The 18812-nt window shown below is 41.5% G+C and overlaps 1 protein-coding gene across 1 annotated transcript in view; it reads left to right on the top strand.

The window, feature by feature from the left end:
- Nucleotides 1-293: 293 nt before the first annotated feature.
- Nucleotides 294-18812, top strand: part of a2m1 (alpha-2-macroglobulin 1) — a 39821-nt gene continuing 21302 nt past the window's right edge. The window contains exons 1-2 of the mRNA XM_086036469.1: nucleotides 294-455; nucleotides 2631-3228. The gene's annotated coding sequence lies outside the window, so the exon portion shown is untranslated. The remainder of the gene's footprint in view (nucleotides 456-2630; nucleotides 3229-18812) is intronic.

Raw genomic sequence — 18812 nt, 5'->3', positions numbered from 1 at the left:
TTTAGTTTGGCTTTCAACAACTTTTAAATAATTTATCTTTTCTTTTGATTGAAGATAATTCTATGTTTTGCTTTGAATGTTTTAAAGCACTTTGAGTTGCATTTTTATGTATGAAAAGTGCTATATAAATAAAATGTGATTGATAACGTTGTGAGTGAGTCGTCTCTTCTTCTGCGCAAGTGGGTCACTTTCGGGACGCGCACACACACTAAAGAGACCGATGTCGCCATTTATAAATTAATGTAATATGAAATCTTACCCCAAAAAATGATTTATTATTATTTTATTTTTTTTAAAGACAGCATCTTACAGTCCTGCGATGAAGATGAAAGTGACTTCCCAGCCCTAATTTGCAGACACTGCATGTGTGCAAAGGTTCAGGAGCGAGGAGTGTTTTGTGGTCTCGAGGCCATAAGCCCAAGGAGCGAGGAGGAAACCGCTGCTTCATTTTTGTGGTGAGTGACACGAATATCAAATGTTTTGACAGTTGAAAGTAACAAGCGGAAATGGCGTCATTTGAGTCATGACGGCGTGTGGGTTATTGAAATGCCGGAGCGACTTTGTCCGCTCAATCATGTGAACGGGATATTCAGAATGTATCAAAAATCGTAATTTTGACTTTAACCCGAATTTTGACTGCATGCAAAGGTAGTCACTATGGTGCTGGGGACAAAAAAGAGGACAAGGCACGGGCGTTTGATTGGATCAGGGGCGGAAGATTTTGCCCTTTGTGGTTCGTAACTGTGTTCTCCTGTTTAAGAGACGAGACTTCAGAATTCTTTCCTTCAGATTCAGTTTTCCCAACAGGTGACATGATCTGTACTTACTACTGTAATTGATACGGCTCGTGTTACAGATCCTTGATATTTATTTCGGGGCATTGTGTTTCATCATTCAAAAATAATGTGGAACAATAGAAAGTCAAATCTATGGTCTAAGATTACACTTTTTAAAACATTCAGTATAGCAATAGTCTTTCTACATTCTTGTCAAGAAGTGGAAAGGTTTTCCTCAGTGTGACATCAATGTGGTCTGACTTTTCCATCCTGTGAACCATTTATCAAAATCTCTATGACAAATTAATCTTGTGGGACAGAAATTTCCATTTATTCGGGTTTGTAAGGGAGCAAGATTATCACCAGTGGACTTCTTTTAACTTTTGTCTTCTCTGGGCTTTGATCCCATCTGCTACTGAGTTCAATCAACTATGTGAAGGAACCCAGTATTTTTTTTTTTTTTGCTTTTAATCTATCTCAACTACAATTCTTACTGTGACATTTCTCCTGACTGCTGAGAGCTTGGAGGTATAACTGAATTAAATTTTGTTTTTAATGTATTGTACAAATTCTGAGTTCATTTGACGCACTACAGTAGAGCAGTGGTTCTCAACTGTTGTCATGCCATCCTGGACTGCAGAGGTCACCAACATGGTGCCCGCAGGCACCAGGTTGCCCCCAAAAATCAGATTAGTAGCACATGGGCCTGTTCCAAGAATAGGCTCACCAGTAATGGGGCATTGTAATTGTCTAGCAATGTTCTAGAAGTGATTGTGTGAAAATATAAACAGAATAATGACATTTTTTATTTCAGAAATCAGAAGCCAAGAAGTAGCTTAGTTTCAAAAAGGTTGGTGGGCCCTCTGTTGAAATGTTTTGTGGTCTCGAGGCCATAAACCCAATTAGCATTTTAGAAAACAACTACTTACTCAATGCGTGTTCATTTTATATTTCAAGAAGGTATCTTATGTAAATAAAGACTCACACAAGTCGATTGAATTTTCTCGTCTGTTTTCTTTTCCATCTCTGAAGTTCAGGAATCATACAATGATCAGATCCGGGCAGCTTTTCCATCCTCGCGAATGCTCTCAGATGGGCGAGGGCAGAAAAGGGGCAACGTGTAACATGCAGCCCTCACATTTATATTGTCTTCAAAATCTAAACATAATGTGGGCTGGTCTCCACCCTGGCTGGCCCTGTCTGTAGGGCTGATCCTCACCAGCTTGGTCGCATCAGAGTACACTGACTCTACCACTTTGAACTGATTATTAATACACATCTACTCACTTATGTTAACTTAATACAAAATGAAAAAGGAAAAAAAACACACCTAAACCTCCCATCATATGTTCACGGGTGAAGGTAATCAGAGAGTGGTTTTATTAAATGCTGAAAGTTTATCAGAGAGAATGACTCTTATCCTTACTCGATGAAGTGTGTTCCTGAGGATCTGAAGCCAGTGTCATACAGATGGCGTGTGCTTCTACTTCCAGTGCATCAGAAGCAATTTGAAGCAATTTCTTTGCAATCACAATACGCTCACAGTAAGATACCAAACAACATCCCGCATGGCTCAAATTCACTACAAGTCGTGGTTCACTTCCAAACGTCAACAACTCCGTAAAGCTAAGGAGGTTGCCTATCAGAGTAGAGACAGAAACCAGCTGGCAAAAGAAATTAACATTGCCAAGAGAAGCTATGCAGAAAAGCAGAAAAAAACAGTTTACTTCTAACGACTCTGCGTCACTGTGGAAAGGTCTGCAATCAATCACTAAATACAACAGCCCCCCCTCCTCCCCCAAGCAGAGCATAATAAGGGACTAGCTGACTGTTTTTGAATATGTTCTACTGCAGATTTGAAAAGGACATCCTGCACATGTGCAGGCCGCACCACCAACGACCTCCATCCCACTTCTCTCCCTCTCCTGCCTTGGCCATTCAAGAAACCGAACGCGAGATGGCTTTTCGTGCAACAAATGATCAGGAAGGCATTGAAGTCTCCCTCCTGCCTGAAAGTCTGCACTGACCACGCTGGCTCCAGTCTTCACGCGGGAAACAACATCATCCACACGCACCATCAGCTCTTCTCCCTATACGCCAGCGACGGCAGCTCAACGCCCTGAGCTGTCAAACCCCTGAAGTTTGCAGATGACACCACAGTCATCGGCCTCATCGAGGGCAGCGACGAGTCTGCATATCGACAGGAAGTGGAGCGTCTGATGCTCTGGTGCGGCCAACACGACCTGGAGATGAACATGCTCAAGACCGTGGAGACGATTGTGGACATCACCCATCAGCGCTGCCCCTCACGCTGTCAACGGACGAGACCTTCACGTTCCTTATCAATTACTGCATCTCAGGACCTGAAGTGTGGGACCAACATCAACGCCACCCTGAGAAATGTCCAGCAGATGACTTCCTGCGGATGCTGAGGAAGCCCGACCTGCCTCAGGTACTGTTGCAGCAGTTCTATACAGATGTCATTGAATCAGTCCTTTGTTCATCCATCACGGACTAGTTTATTTCGACCACAACAAAGGTATTATGTATTATGTGCATTATTGTTGTTTATCAGTACTGCGCACTACCGGACACTTAGGGTTAATATTTTATTGAACGGCACGTTTGCTCGGGCATAGAAACTGGCCACTCTTTATTTTCGTGCCGGTGTAAGACAATTATCAAAAATGTCCCCTCGGTGCGGGGGTAGCCAGAGAGTGACATGGGTAGAACTGCAGAGCCCACTGAACAGCAGCAGCAGAGAGAGGGAGGTGGAACATGGAAAAGACAGATAAAATGATGAGAAAACAACGCAGAGATTAGAAAGCATTTCAACAGTGAGGAGAAAAGATGAAACGTTTTTCTTATACTTTGAAATGTGTTCTTGAGTATCTCCAGCACATTGTTCCTATCAACTGCAGTATGCTTGATACCCTCCAGCTGTATCCCTGTTTTACATTTCTGTATACTAATTCTACGTGTCTACTGCAATGGCCCAGTTTCTCGCAGTAGCATTAACATGTTCGTCCTGTTCTGTTTTACTTAATCTTTTCCTTTAATGTAGCTTCCCTGCAGTTTGAATTTAGAAGTGACATCCCCCCCTTGATCAGAATTACAAATCACTGCAGACACACTCACTTGTTGGAGTGGCGGATTTTCTTACAATGTTCAGCAGAATACTTTGTTTCTTAAGCCTCCCAAAAATGCACAAAGTTGAAGATGTTGAACCATATTAACTTAAGGTAACTTATTTGATTTGCCTGGTGTAACTAGCTCCTAACATGCTCCAGTTATAGCCACATTCAAAGCAGCAAAGTCAAATTGGTATATAACTGAATTTTGGGATATCAGACCATCCATACGATCCACCAGTTTTTATCCATCTCAGGGGGCGGCCATTTTGTCACTTACCGTCGACTGAAACTGACATTACAGTTGCTCGGGGCTCAGGTAACAACCAATCGCGGCTCATCTTCAGAATACAGGTGAGCTGTGATTGATTGAAGATTATTAATCAGAATGCCTTGTTTCTTAGGGTTAGGTTTAGGTTTGTTTCATATTCCACAAACACAATTGTCATCAAAATGACGTGTTCAGACCAGGAGGGGCGCATAGAACATTTTGTCAAAAACATTTTTGAGTTGACTGCCTCTTTAACAGTGAGCCTGCTTTAGGATCTGTTAGACTCCATGTCAATCCCTGAAATTGTCGGATTGAGATTTAGTTCAATCTACTCTCTATTGGGATTGTAGAAAATAAAAAAAACAGGTATAAAAAGACTCAGACATGTTGATTTAACAAGCCCATTGGTAAACTTATAGGCAAAACTATCACCTCATATAGTACGGACATGACAAAGGCCAGCAATAGTTTAAGATTGAAGTCATTATCAGATAACTAAACTAAATTGATAAGAAATAGCAAAATATGACCAAATTACAGGAAACATTTTAAATCCATAGTTGTTTTTATTAATAGCGTTGGTGTTTTACTCACCTCACTCACAAACAGCACATATTAGTAACTATTACGTTCACCTCATTTTCAACTTCGCAAAAGGTTTTAATTAAATGTATCAAATAGAAACAAAACAGGCAATGACTGGTGTCTCAAATCCGGCAGTATAGCTTGATTAGAAGCTGACCAGCAGAGGGCGCAACATTCAATGAAAATTAAAGGGGAAATGGAAGAACAGTAGGTGGCAGAAGAGACAGGGGAAGTAATGGTACCTTAGAGGCGCACCAGCTAAAATGAGGGGGCCATTGGGGACATAATTTAGGATTAACTCTCACATTTACTAACTCAAAAGCTCTTATCCATACCGCTGAAATGTTTTTTTTCCCTCATACACACAACTGAAATGCGCTCATACACAACACTAGCTAAAGCCTGTATCCCATTGAGGGGTGAATGTTTGCAAGTGTTTACGAAGGTAGTCAATGTTGATTTCTCGTCAGGGTTCTTTCAAGGTTGCAAACGTTTGCCAGACGTTTGCCAATAGTTTTAATGTGTTTTTTTTTTTGTGACAAAAAAAATTCTCGGCGACCTTCGAAACCGTTGGCGAACGTCTGCCGAACGTCTTTGCGACCTTGAACGAATCCTGATGAACCATGATGCAAAATCAATATCTGCATAAAGCAGCATTTATGCCAAACGAATGGCTGTTTGAAATGGGCTTGTTGCTTTCAAGGTAGCACAGCTGTACTGTACTGTTTCTCAAGCCAGTCAGAAGCCATGTCAGAAGACAACTTCCTGCGAAAGACGGTGAGTGTGGATCGTTGCTTATATTCAGAAGTTTAACATTGTTAGATTTCACCACGTAAAGAAAAAACAAAGCAGGATGCTGAAATTATTCATTTGATTCAGATCAGGTAATAGTGAAAATCAATGTTTTATTGAGGTGATTCCAGATTACTTGAACATTAGTTTAAATCAGGGGTCCCAACAACCGGTCTCATGATAGTCTTTGCATTCGCAAAGAGTAACAGTGTTGATGTTTCATTTTAAATGGATCCCACTTGAAACATAAAGTGGACATTTGTGGTGATAGAAATAATTGAGATACACAGACGGCACATTTGTGACACACATCAGTGACGCCACATCAACTTTCGCCGACGTCTGGGCGAAGTCAGGCAAATATACTTACGAGATAAACAAACTGCTTCGCTGGTCCTTCTTGGGTCTCGTGCCGGATGGATTGAAAAGCTCAGGCAACACACAGATGTTCAGCTTGTCCTTCCATTGCTGAATAGCATACGCTGGACTCTTGATTGTCTTTGACAACACAGCTGTCACGCGATTTTGTCACGTTGGTTCTATTTTGTACAACTTCAGAGACAAAGAGGCGAGACAGATATTGCCTGTTGGCTCAAGCCAAGCGCATCTCATCCCAAGTCCGGCGCATAGATGCGCCTATTTCCACGTTAGAATTGTTTTTACTATCATACTCAGGATTATTTATACTATAACTATGCACAATACATAGTTAACACTGTATTTTTGTTTTTTCTAGTATGACTTTATATGAACCGGGTAATCATGTCGTGCAAATACTACAATGTCTGGCGTTTTGACTTGTGTATCTGATTCATCTCTCATCACGCTCGTCTTCCCTGTGTCGACTGTTGCTGCTTTGTATGTACCACCTCGCGCCATTTCATTGATTCTTTACGGGAACACGTAGCATGAACGTTTTAAATATGTGTGTAAACGTAACACTAGCCATATCTGACTGCAGGGAGCTGCTCCCATTGATTACGAAGTCAGTCAGCTGCGTTCACTTCCATAAGGGTACAAATGCCTCTTTCTACCCGCGCTTATCTACAAAAATACCAAAGGAAAGATAGCTGCATGCATGCGGACATTAGACTGCACTTTGCACTAGGCATGAAATATTATTTTTGTCGTAGCTAGAGCAGATGAGGGAATCAATGGAATCGGTGGTCATGCTGAGGCTCCGTATAAGCTTATCCAAGCAACAGAAATATGTGCCATAGTTAGAGATAAAGGCAATAAAGAGTGAGTTTTTAGTGGACAGGCAGGGGAGTTGTTTTCATTGTTTATGTTTGGCTGCAAACCAGACAGACATAATGGGAATGGTACTGTGAACAGGACATTAATGATGCGCAGTGTGATGAGAAGAGCAGAAGTGTCACACAGGGATGGTTTACCTTTGTTGAGTTGCTGAAGTGCAACCGGCAGAGAGGGGAGGGGGTATATGTACCGGTACTTTATATAAGAGGTGCTCTGCATAGGGAATTTTAGGAGGCGAGACCACCCTCTTGTAAAACGTCAGCTACTGTGCAACTCGTTTTTTGACAGTCAAATGTAAAAGTCATGAAAAAAAAAAAAAAAGTTTAAATAAATAAAACTTACTTAAAAAGTTCTGTTATGGCTTTGCGGAGTGAAATAAATACGGTGATGAATTGAAGTATAAATGATGAGCAAAATCTTCAAGCAATGAAAAGTTAAACTGCACTGAAAAGCAAACAATGCAAGAGTCAGTCATTAGTCACCAAAGCAAAGGTGCCTTGTGTTTATGGGCATGAGCGTATCTTTTCATTGGATAACAACAGTATTAAATCTTACTTCTCTCATGGCTGTGGGGGAATTTGGAAAGCTCTTTCCTCCAATTAAACCGCCGTACCTCTGTTCCAACGCCGAGAGCCTCTCCTTCTCCAATACGACAAAGACAACTATTATAAAGTGATCCCATAATGTATTCCACAGGCCAGATGAATAAAGTGCATTGAAATATGTATTCCTACCAGATTTATAGCATCCCTTCATCCCTTAACATTACTGCAATCAGCCAGAGCTGGACATACGCTGAATTTTGAGTAAAATGCCCAGCTCTGGTTATGAGTATGGACTCATCGCAATGAACAGCATTCTTGCCTACCAAAGCAACATTTTTGTGCTGTCCCCAGCCACCTCAAAGCCCCAGGCCGTCGGCACAACACTGACGGAACCAAAGACGGCCATGGTGGACTTACCCATTTTAATTTTTGCGCAAGATGCCTGACCAAAAACATTGAGAGGCACTCCAAGACTCTCCATATCCTTGACAAACAGGTTGGCAATCGTCTGCATGCTGCAAAATCTTAACTTCGCACCCTCCCGGTGTCTGGATACCTGGTATGTCACTATTCCGGCTAAGCAGGGCCGCCTATGTTTCCGCAACAAGGCTGAAGAGCAGCGGGGACAGGGGACACCCCCTGCCTCACCGACCTCCCCAGTCTCACAGGTCCCGTCAGCAGCCCGTTAACTTTAATCCTACTGGAGACATTTGCATGAATACGTTTTATCCAGTGTGTAAAAGAAGACCCAAAACCAAACTTAAAAAAGAGCGCCCAACCCTATCAAAAGGAATGAGTTCCATAACCTTCATACAATTAAACGAATTATGCAAAATAGGTGACAACTGACCAACTTTTTTTTTTTTAAACACTGCTGTGAGTCCGTAATAGAATTTATAAAAAATGTATTGCTTGGTCATCGCCGATTGTTTAACTGACGTCCGACAATGTGAAGCAATTGACACATTACCTGACGTGGGCATTTTACTGAAGTTTACCGGTCATTCGTCATTCATCATCCATCAGCAGCCTGGATAACCGTCCGTCACTTGCCAATCCGTCATTTTTTTCAAGCCGAACTATAAGTACCGTAATTGTCTGTCGTTCAGTCCGTCATGTTATTTTATCATGCTACCGTCAGTAAACGTCAAGGGTAGGCCAGACCTTCATTCGTCAATCCGGGAAAAAAGAAAAAGGTCCAACGGATAAAAAAAATCCATCCATCCATTATCTGGACCGATTTGATTAGTGGTACAGCTGAAGTGGTACAGCTCTACCGATCGCAAAGGGTAAGCCTGGACATGGCGTCCGGCGTCCGAAAAGCATAACGACGTTGTCAAATGGCACATCCAGATTACAAAAGGTGATGATGTAGGAGACCGATGCTTAGCAACGACATTGTGTTATAGCACTTAGCAACGACGCTTAGCAACGACACCGCCTAACGACACATAGCAACGACGCTTAACTACAAGTAGCAGCGACGTGAAACGACACGTAGCAACGACATGTAGCAACGACGTTGTGAAATGACATGTTGTAATTACAATGGCAAACTACAAGGGATGTAACGATCCACTCAAGCCACGATTCTATTCGATTTCCAGTTCCTGATGTTCGATTGATGTTTGGCGCAAGCGCATAATTTAATCTACACATTCAAAATGTGCTATGCATCTGGAATGAAAAAAAACTTTCAAGACACCATTTTCTAGATGAATTTAATCAACTCGATTAATCGGGGCGCATCGCTCAATTTTCGATTAGTCGTTTCACAACAAGACAACACACCATAACAACCATCAAGACCATCAACCAAACAACACATCTTAACAACACTTTGTCAAATCCCACGTCATGACGACACGTTCGACGTTCACTAGACATAGCCAAATGTCATGTCACGTGCACAGTAGACATAGTGCGCATGACCACATATTTTTGGCACAACTGGAACCTCAAACCGCTGACTTGTTGTATTTTAAGTTACGCCATGGCACAGAAGAACAGCTCTCTACAAAGACTCGATTCTCATCATTCGCTTTGAAGAGCTGTTCAAAAGAATTGATTCATTTGTGAACGTCACATCACTATATACTAGTTAATCAAAATGGCTGCCATTTTACAGTAATGCGCCATCATTGATTGTTAACTGTTAGGAAAGGTGGTATAATTTTTACACTTGTGTGTCTGTTAAAATTATTATGTTACTTAAAATCTTATTGTATTCAGATTCGGACAATTTGACTAAGGAATTATTTCTTATGGATTTTTAAAATTTTAATATGTACCACCTTGAGGCTGACCAGAATCACATAACACAGAAGCAAGTTGTATTGAACATCAGAATTTACATTCAAACTGCAACAATGGTCAAATAATTCGCTCTAATTTGTCAGGAGTTCTTCATAATGACATTCTCAATCCACTCTGTAATTTCAGAGCGGTGTCCTCAATTTTGTCATTTTTATTTTCATATTCGCAACAGTTAGAATCTGCTTCTCTTAGTGCCTTGTCTCCCCTGAGAGTGAGTCTCCTGTTTTGTCTTGTACCCTCTCATGTTTCGCCCTTCTCCTCTCCCCCCCGAGCACTCACGGCAATTCCCCATCTGTGTAGCTTTCATCAGACCGGTTACAGCACTTTGTAAATGTACAGCTGAACACTTCTGTGAAACGCTCTGCAATTTCACGTGCAGACAGAGTATGTTCACCAAAGTCTTGTTTTTCCATATATCTGCAGGCAGATTTACATTTACTCTCTTGCCATCTACAAAACAAACCCCACTTGTGATCGGGCCCCTGGTGCTTGGGGGGCATCGACATGTTGAGTTCCCAGTGGAGGAACAACCAGATGATCCCGACGAGACATTTTAATTCATCTTATAATAACAATGCTTCCACCATCCCATCCCCCACACGCTCTCCCTTTTGGGAGAGCACGCATGCATCTCGTCAGACAGGCAACCTCTCTAGTGGCAGTCAACCCCTCTGGATATTAAGCTGCTGGCCCTCCTTAAAGATGTCACTGGCACTGATGTCAAGATAAAACCATGTAGCTGTTGCTCCCAGTGGGGGTGGCTGCCATTAAAACAGCTGAAACCTACCGTTCGACTGAGATACAAGTCCTCAAATGGAATCTTGCTTCCAGTCACCATGTCACACACATTAGATTGCAGGAAGGATCAAAGACAATGATTAAAGGCTATACTGGAGTTGTATTTTTTTTTTTTTCCATTCCCAAAACACTTCTTTGGAAATATGCAGCCTTACTGCTTGATTATTGTTCCGGGGCTCCAGTTGCTAGTTTGTAAGATGGGCATTCAGTTGCATCAGCTTGCAAGTTAAACAATTTGCTGTAAACATGAAATTATAAGATTAAATATTCATATCCACACTTTGGAAGCAGATGCTAATGAAGTCCACTAATGGTGACTAGAAGAAGAGTTTAGATTGAGTGTTTAGTTAGTTTGACAGCCCAATTAAAGTACCAAAGAAACGCTGCTGTCACATTTGACAATTACACACTGCTCCCAAACTCTGAAGCTCAAATACGGATTTGTATCAAGAAACTCCATACTAATAACGATACATAATTAGGCATCATGAAACACTACGTGTAGCTTGAAAGGACATTGTGTACCTGCCACCGACATAAAAAAAAAACATGGTCCATGGTGGGTAATAGTACCAGACTGGGAAGGAAGAATGAAGCACGTGCAATGCATTGCGACATTTTTATGAGCGTTGTGAGCAATAAAAACAAAAACATTCAATTGGGAAATGTATTTTTTTGCAACCCTGCTAGCGTCTGTATGAGATTGTGCCAATAATTTCAAATCCAATTACAATGCAAAAATCATAAGAGCAATGCATCCAATTACCTTGACGAGTGCTGCCATTGTCTGTAAGAAGACCTAGTTTCTGTTTTGACAGGACAAGCAGATACCTTTTGACACGAAAATATATTGTGATATACTATCATTTATATGGCAATACAATATAATATAATATGATATAATATAATATAATAGAATACAATAGAATAGAATAAAATAGAATATATACATACAAAACATAAAATATAATAAAAATAGGTCTCCATAAATGAGAAAGTGATGCGCAGCCTATTGCTATATATTGGTTAATTAATGTATTATAAGATACATTAGCTCACTAATGGCAAAAAAACGGATTGGCACTAAATGGACCAATGGTCAAGATGGGGTGCTGAGTGTACATTAAAGCTAAATCAACCCAAACATATTTTTTTCAAGAATATGTTCCCAGAAGGCCTACTAGTTGAAACACGGCATTCTGATTAATATTGTGTTTGTGGAATATGAGTTAAGTAGCAAAATCCACCCCTTTTTAGCCATTTTAGGGGGCGGCCATTTTGTCTCTTCTGTCGACTGAAAATGACATCACAACTGCTCAGGGCTCAGGTAACGGCCAATCATGGCTCAGCTTCAGAAAACAGGTGAGCCGTGGTCGTTACCTGAGGATAGGACATATTCTGGAAAAAGAATTTTGGGGTTGACTTCCTTTTTAACTTGAAAGGGATGGAGCACGAAATTAAACACCTCTCTGTTGGTGGGCTTTTCACAATTAGTGATGTGAAGTTCACAAACGAATCGAATCTTTTGAACGGGTCTTCAAAGTGAACGATGGGAATCGAGTCTTTGTAGAGAGCCGTTCTTCTACCCCCCGACCCCACCCCTATATCATTTCTGGAGGGAGCGTCATCTTAGCATATTTGCATCACAGTGCTGTAAGTGGGTCTTTGGCTTTGAAGCAAGTGCAAAAAACAAGAAAAAAAACACTGGAGTGCAATAGTCGCAGTACATGCCTGCTTTGGTGCCATGCCGTAACTTAGAACACACCAAGTGATGGAGGGATGGAGTGGTGAAGAAAGGAGGAGTAAACAACAGCCAGGGCAGGCAAACAAAGCGCTTGCCTAGGGCGCCATCTGCTGGAGGGTGTGCCAAATTGCTGTAAAACAAAAATAAATCATCTGTGATGATGACCTCCTGGTGCCCTCATCACCTCCTCCTCACTTGACCAAGTATGTTTGCTGGGTCAGCTCACCCATGAACGATTTAGACCAGTGGTGTCCAAACTCGGTTCGAGGGCCGGTGTCCTGCCTGTTTTCCATCTGTCCCTGCTGCCACACACCTGATTCAAATGATCAGCAAGCTGCCCATGAGGACCTGAGCTGTACATGTCTGATATAAGCAGATGTTGCACCGTGGACTCCCAGGGGCACCGTAACTCGGGTGAAAATCACCCATCCATCCATTATCTAAACCGCTTATCAATTCCCCTTCAATATACTGTAATTATATTCAAAGAAATTATTACTGTGCATCCATCCATTATCCAAACTGCTTATACTATTAACTCTTCATTTGAAGTAAAAAAAAAAAAAAGAAAGAGGAGTAAATTGAAATAAATCCAAACAATTAAATAAGTGAAGAGGAGCAAGGTGAATTATTTTGAAACAAGGGGCGGAGCCATGGGTGGGCCTGGGTGTGCACAGGCCCACAGGTCTTAGCGAGCTCATGGTGAAAAATCTGTGCACTGTAACATCAATGCCTTCGGAGAGAGTTTTCTCAAAAACAGGACAAATAATCTCTGTAAGGAGAAATTGCCTCAAGCCTCAAAAAGGGAGAGCACTTGTATTTCTCAATACTAATTTACCTGTTTAGAAGCCTGAGTGGCCGAAGTGAAATTGATATACTACTACTGCTTTCAGAGTTTGTTATTTTTGTTTAATCGATTTGTTTATGTTTAAAGCAACCATGAAGCTCTTTAAGCTGTTTTACCAGTTTTAATTTAATTGTATTTAGTTTGATAGCTTTTGTCAAAACATTTCAGGTGCACTGTACACACATGTGCAGGTCAATGACGTGTTCTGCATATTTATATTTTGTTATGGTCTAAGGAGAATAAAACGTTATTTAACATTTATCATTTACAGACTGTTCCGTGTCAAAATGAAGCCATCTTTGGCACTGTTCCCAACATACAGTAGGTTAATGTACCACCCACTATGACATGAATGTTATTAAAACATATCAGAAAAAAAACTTATAAGACAATATTTAATATCCCCTCACTTAAACACAAAGTATCACAAATACTCTTTAGCGTAGGCATGTTGGCAAGATATACTAAACCCCCATGAGTGAGACTTGGGTATTTTTAATCTAATATCCTCTACTCGATCATTGAAATCAACCATAAAATCCAGTGCTGGGTTCTAGACGCTGATGCTGTGTTAATTTAGACACAACCAGTTTGGACCCCCTGGGCAGTGACTGGGACTTTCCACAATGAGTAACCTGAAACCCCGGTCAGGCAAGTGCAAGAACCAGCAGAGCCTGTGCAACCAGGGTACCGTCCGGCTCAGGCCCGTCTTAGGCCCCACAAGGCTATGTGACTACCCAGATAGTAAAATAGGGGTGAATCAATGTTGAAATATGGTTCGGCTTAAGTATTGAATCCGGGTGTTTAAAATCAGAGGCGGACCGGCCTTTAGGCGAGTACTATTGTTTTACGCCCGACAAAAAGGCCGATGACGGACGACGGAAGGGTACCCATGCTGCAGACGGATGACAATAACGGACACTCGATGTTTTTGTAAAATGGCCACCTCTGCTCATTACTATCGTTGAAGAGGTCGCCAGACTGTAATGTCATCTACAAATATGGGGAGTTTGCATGTGGATGATGTTGTCTACTTCGGGTATGCCTTGCCTCTCAGGAAGCTGTAGATCCACTGGAGAGGCCGACGTGCTAACCAGTCCCCTGGACCAAGTCTCACATCATTTTTGTGTGAGAGGCGGGGTACGCCCCAGACCAGGAATGGGACGGAATGGGGTCGGTCACATTTTTAAATTTGGTTGGAATCTTTAAAATCGATGTGTCCACCCTGCTTAAGTCAAATGGATGTTGAGAGAAATGCTCAAATGTATCTTCTGCTCCCACATGCTGGGCCCTTAGATAAACTGTGGGCTTTACTCATTTTTCTACAGGCTGCCAAAACAACTCAATAAAAGCTGCATTATTGTATTGTCTTGAGTTTCCCAAAAGTAAGCTCTTGTGAAAAATAATACCAAAAAAAAATATATATATATATATATATATATATATATATATATATATATATATATATATATATATATATATAGTGCTTAAAAATGACCCTTTTGAGTAATTCATAGTAAAGTTCACAAACAGTAAAAGGTTCATGAAATCAAACAACAGAGAAGTTCATGTGATTTGTCCAAAAATAATTCCCTTTTGCCATTTTTTTTTGTTTGTTTTTTTTTGTTAAGAATCAGAATCGAGAATCATTAGGAACCGGAATCAAATCAAAGAACTGGAACTGGAATCGTCCAAAATCAAACGATGCCCAAGCAGAAAGAACAACACGATGCATTGTTGACAGATGTAACGGTAAATGTCATGATCGGGTCTCAGGAAGTGGCGAGCGAGGGAAACATAAAAATAGGACTGAGAGACAGAAGGAGGGTTCAGGTAAATTTAATGGGCAGTTTAATGACAGTTGATGCATGGCTCAACGTGACTGGAGAAGCCGACCGGGCTGGACGTGACGGGAGAAGCGGGGCTTGGTGTGACAGGGGAAGCTGGGCTTGACGAAACCAGCGGAGTGGTTTTTGTTTGTTTTTAACTAGCAACGATGTTATGATGATTGTATTTTACTGCCCACCCCGCATACCACCGCAATTAAAACTTGAGACAACACACTTGAAAAATTGCTCTGGGAAAGCCCAGCACTAATTCGCCATAATGCGCTGAAATGACTGAGATGCAAGAAATGCAGAGTTAACAGGGGTTTTGTCATCAGGGGTATGTCATGACTCCTTGTTACTGGCAGTGGCCCCACAAAATTGCATTGCAAATTGATTATATGTTGCAATAACTTTCATTTTTTTCATTCCATTTTCATTTTTGTGTAATAAACTGAACAAATTACACAGGCCACTTCTGCTGCAGGTCGGCAGTCATCCTTGTTGTATGTTGTTGTGTTGTAAATATGTGATGATCGGAATCATGTCGATTTCGCTCAGTGCCAGCGCCTGGCGCTGTGTGGCATACGGCAAGTGTATGTGGCTGTATTTTGTAGGGTTTTTGTGAAATCAAAAACGCAGTGTCAGACTGGGTTGATACTGACTGACCCAGCCGGTCACACAAGCTGGTCTGGCCAATGGATGACATTGCCGGCCTTCCTCATTTACAGGGGCTGCAAACAATTTGGGCTGGGACTGGGAAAACACCTAGGCATGACCTGAACGCCTCAGGCGACTGCAGGAACCAGCTGAGCCTGTGCGACCAAGGTATTTCCCGGATTAGTTCAAGGACCATATTCCTGACATTAAAAAGGTCAATGCTTGGCCTGTGGCAGAGTAACCCACAAAAGGCTAAAGTCTATCCGGTTTACTCAGCTCGGGAAGACGCCGTTGTGGCCCTTATTTTATGTGCTTACAATCAATAAATGTTCACAGTAGCACACGGTCATAGTTTGTGAGTTAGTGGATATAAAAGGAACCAACTGGGGAAACAGACGGATTCATCCAACAGAAAAGAGAGAATGGACTGACTTGTGGACACAAGCAAGCTGGACTGAGGCTGACGTGAGCCCAAAACCAGGAGTCCACACATGAATCAGTATCAGAAAATTCAGGCCTGAATGATCTCGTTCTAAGCAATGTGAAAGGAATGATACCTTGTGATGGACAGGCTGATCAGAATCACTTTACTATTACAGCAACAATTAATGACAACAAAATGACATTTTCGGGGTTAATTTATTTCGAACATGCATTACATAAAAGTACAGTACAACACCGTAACTTGTGAAACCCCCAGCGAAATGAAGACTATCAAAACAATAATAAAAAAATGAAAACAGAGCAAATGACGCAACACACAAGTATAGCTATCCCATGAATAATGAAGGTGAGCAGGGTTCAATAACCCTTACCCGAGGCAAGGAAGGAAATAAGCCAATTCATTGCATTTATCAGAGGAGTTCTGCTGCTATTTCATTTGGAAAAATACCAAATATTTAAAAAAAAAAAAAAAAAAAGTAAAAATCAAATTTTAAAAAATACCGGTAACAACTCAATAAGTTATACTGTATATTTAAATATATTTGTCTGGTCTTTTCTGTCATATGGATTATTAATATGAAGGGTTTTGGAAAGCTGGAGGAAGCCTGAGCACCCACAACTCAAATCCAAAGCACAAAAACATGGACAGGCAGGCATGCTAACCACTTGCGCTTGGCTAGATAGCTAGATAGATAGCTAGATAGCTAGATAAATCACTAGATATCTAGCTAGATAGATAGATAGATAGATAGATAGATAGATAGATAGATAGATAGATAGATAGATAGATAGATAGATAGATAGATAGATAGATAGTTTTTCAAAACATTTTTTTCTAGGCCCCGTCTCACATAAACGCACACATACGCCCACGCCCACATTAATTTTGGTATGATAACTATGTGACGTCTACCGTCCAAAAAAATACTTTTTGGGGGGTACTTTTTTTCTTTTTAATTCCTGATGACAAGTTTAGCAGTCAATTAAACCCTTTGTACAAAATCAGACAAATCCTGCAAGAAGGTGAGCAACACAAAGTTCCGCTCTTAGCGTCAGCACTTTATCACAATTTTAATGTGATAGTACACAGTAGTAGTATACATAACTTGTATCATCTTATTTGGGTATAATATTTGTTTAGAGGAAGACTCGGCATCAGCCCCTGTTAACCCTCAGCCACCCACTCCCCATGAAGAACCAGCACTGCTTAAGCGGGGTGGTTCACAAGTTGGTCAGCATTCCTATGAAGATGTTTGCGCTAACATACTGAGCAAAGTCAGTAGTGAATAACAATTTCTAATTTATAATTAAATACCTCAGTAATGATAACGACGTACATGATCTTTCATTTTCAACTTTTCGAAAACATGCTCCAAATTTTGTCCGCAGCCAAATTAATAATGAAGAGGAAGAAAAAGATCTTTATTGTCCACAGCGGGTAATTTGTTATGCAACAATGTGACACAATCAAACATCCATCCATCCATTATCCATACCACTTATCCTCACAAGGGTCGCGGGCGTGCTGGAGCCTATCCCAGCTGTCTTCGGGCAGTAGGCGGGGGACACCCTGAATTGGTTGCCAGCCAATCCCAGACACAATCAAACACAATAAAAACAATCAAGTTTCATGAAAACATCAAATAGAATGAAGACGTAGTTGTCATTCTGAGTGCAAGCTGACAGGCACAGCTCTGATCTAAGGCCCATCTTGGCCTCCCCCCCTCCCACACACACACACATCTCTCAAATTCCTCATAATTCGTCGACCACTGGCAGCAGGATGGTCCGGTTTGAATTTTTGGGGAGAAAAACTTGTTTGGTAGCAGGGTGGAGACTGTAAAGAAAAAAGGGGGGAGTGTTCGTGAAAGCTGGGGGTTGCGGTGGATCGGTAGAGTATAAAAAACGCAAAGTCCAAAAGGTTTGCATCAGTGTCCGAGTGCACTGGTGCAGAAAGTCACAGTCCCGTAGATTCTATGCGCCGTGTGTGCTGCGCAAAGATGGCACGTGCTCTCTACACCGTGGCGGTCATACTCGCATCTGTCATTCTGCCAAGTGCGTCATCGGCTCACCTTAATGACACGTAAGTAGAGCCAATCTTGACCTGATTGATCGAGAGTCATATATGACAAGGTTGCTGTCCGCATATGATGTTTGCAGTAACTCAGGACAGGTCCTGCTGTATTAGGATTCCAAATTTGGTAACAATGTTCATCTTTCTATCGTGGCCTCTTCAACCTCCATTTAGTTGTGTAATATGAGAGTGTCTGTGTTTGGCATTGGTTGAGGCCACGGAAAACGACTTCCGGACGGCTTCGATGAAATTTTGGTTGAGAGTGAAGGAATTCAAGTAAGACAGGGTCTTGTTCAGGAGCTACTGAAGAATGGAAGCAGGAGATTGACAGGTAGATCGGTGCAGCGTGAAATGGGGTTCTTGATTTACTGGTTGATTGATGTTCCAACCGTGAAATAAAAGCGGCCGAAATTAGTTTTCCTCTGCCTCTCCCTTAGAGATAGGGTGAGAAGCTCTGTCATCCGGGAGGGCCTCAGAGTAGAAGCGCTGATCCTCCACATTGAGAGGAGTCAGACGAGGTGGCTCGGGCATCTGATCAAATTGCCTCCTTTATGCCTCCCTGGTGAGGTGTTCCGGGCACATCCCACTGAGAGGAGGCCCTGGGATGACCCAGGAGATGCTTGAGAGACTAAGTCTCCCTAAATCTAGAGATTTAATCCTCATTTGGTCAATGGATAGTACTTTTAGAAACAGATGTTAAAAATAGACACACAACTGGTTATTTGATTTTCGTTTTGAAATGTTAA

The sequence above is a fragment of the Filicampus tigris genome, chromosome 7, assembly GCF_054856515.1.
Source record: "Filicampus tigris isolate MCC_2025a chromosome 7, RoL_Ftig_1.0, whole genome shotgun sequence".
NCBI lineage: Eukaryota > Metazoa > Chordata > Actinopteri > Syngnathiformes > Syngnathidae > Filicampus > Filicampus tigris.
This window is presented reverse-complemented; position numbering and strand designations above follow the sequence as displayed.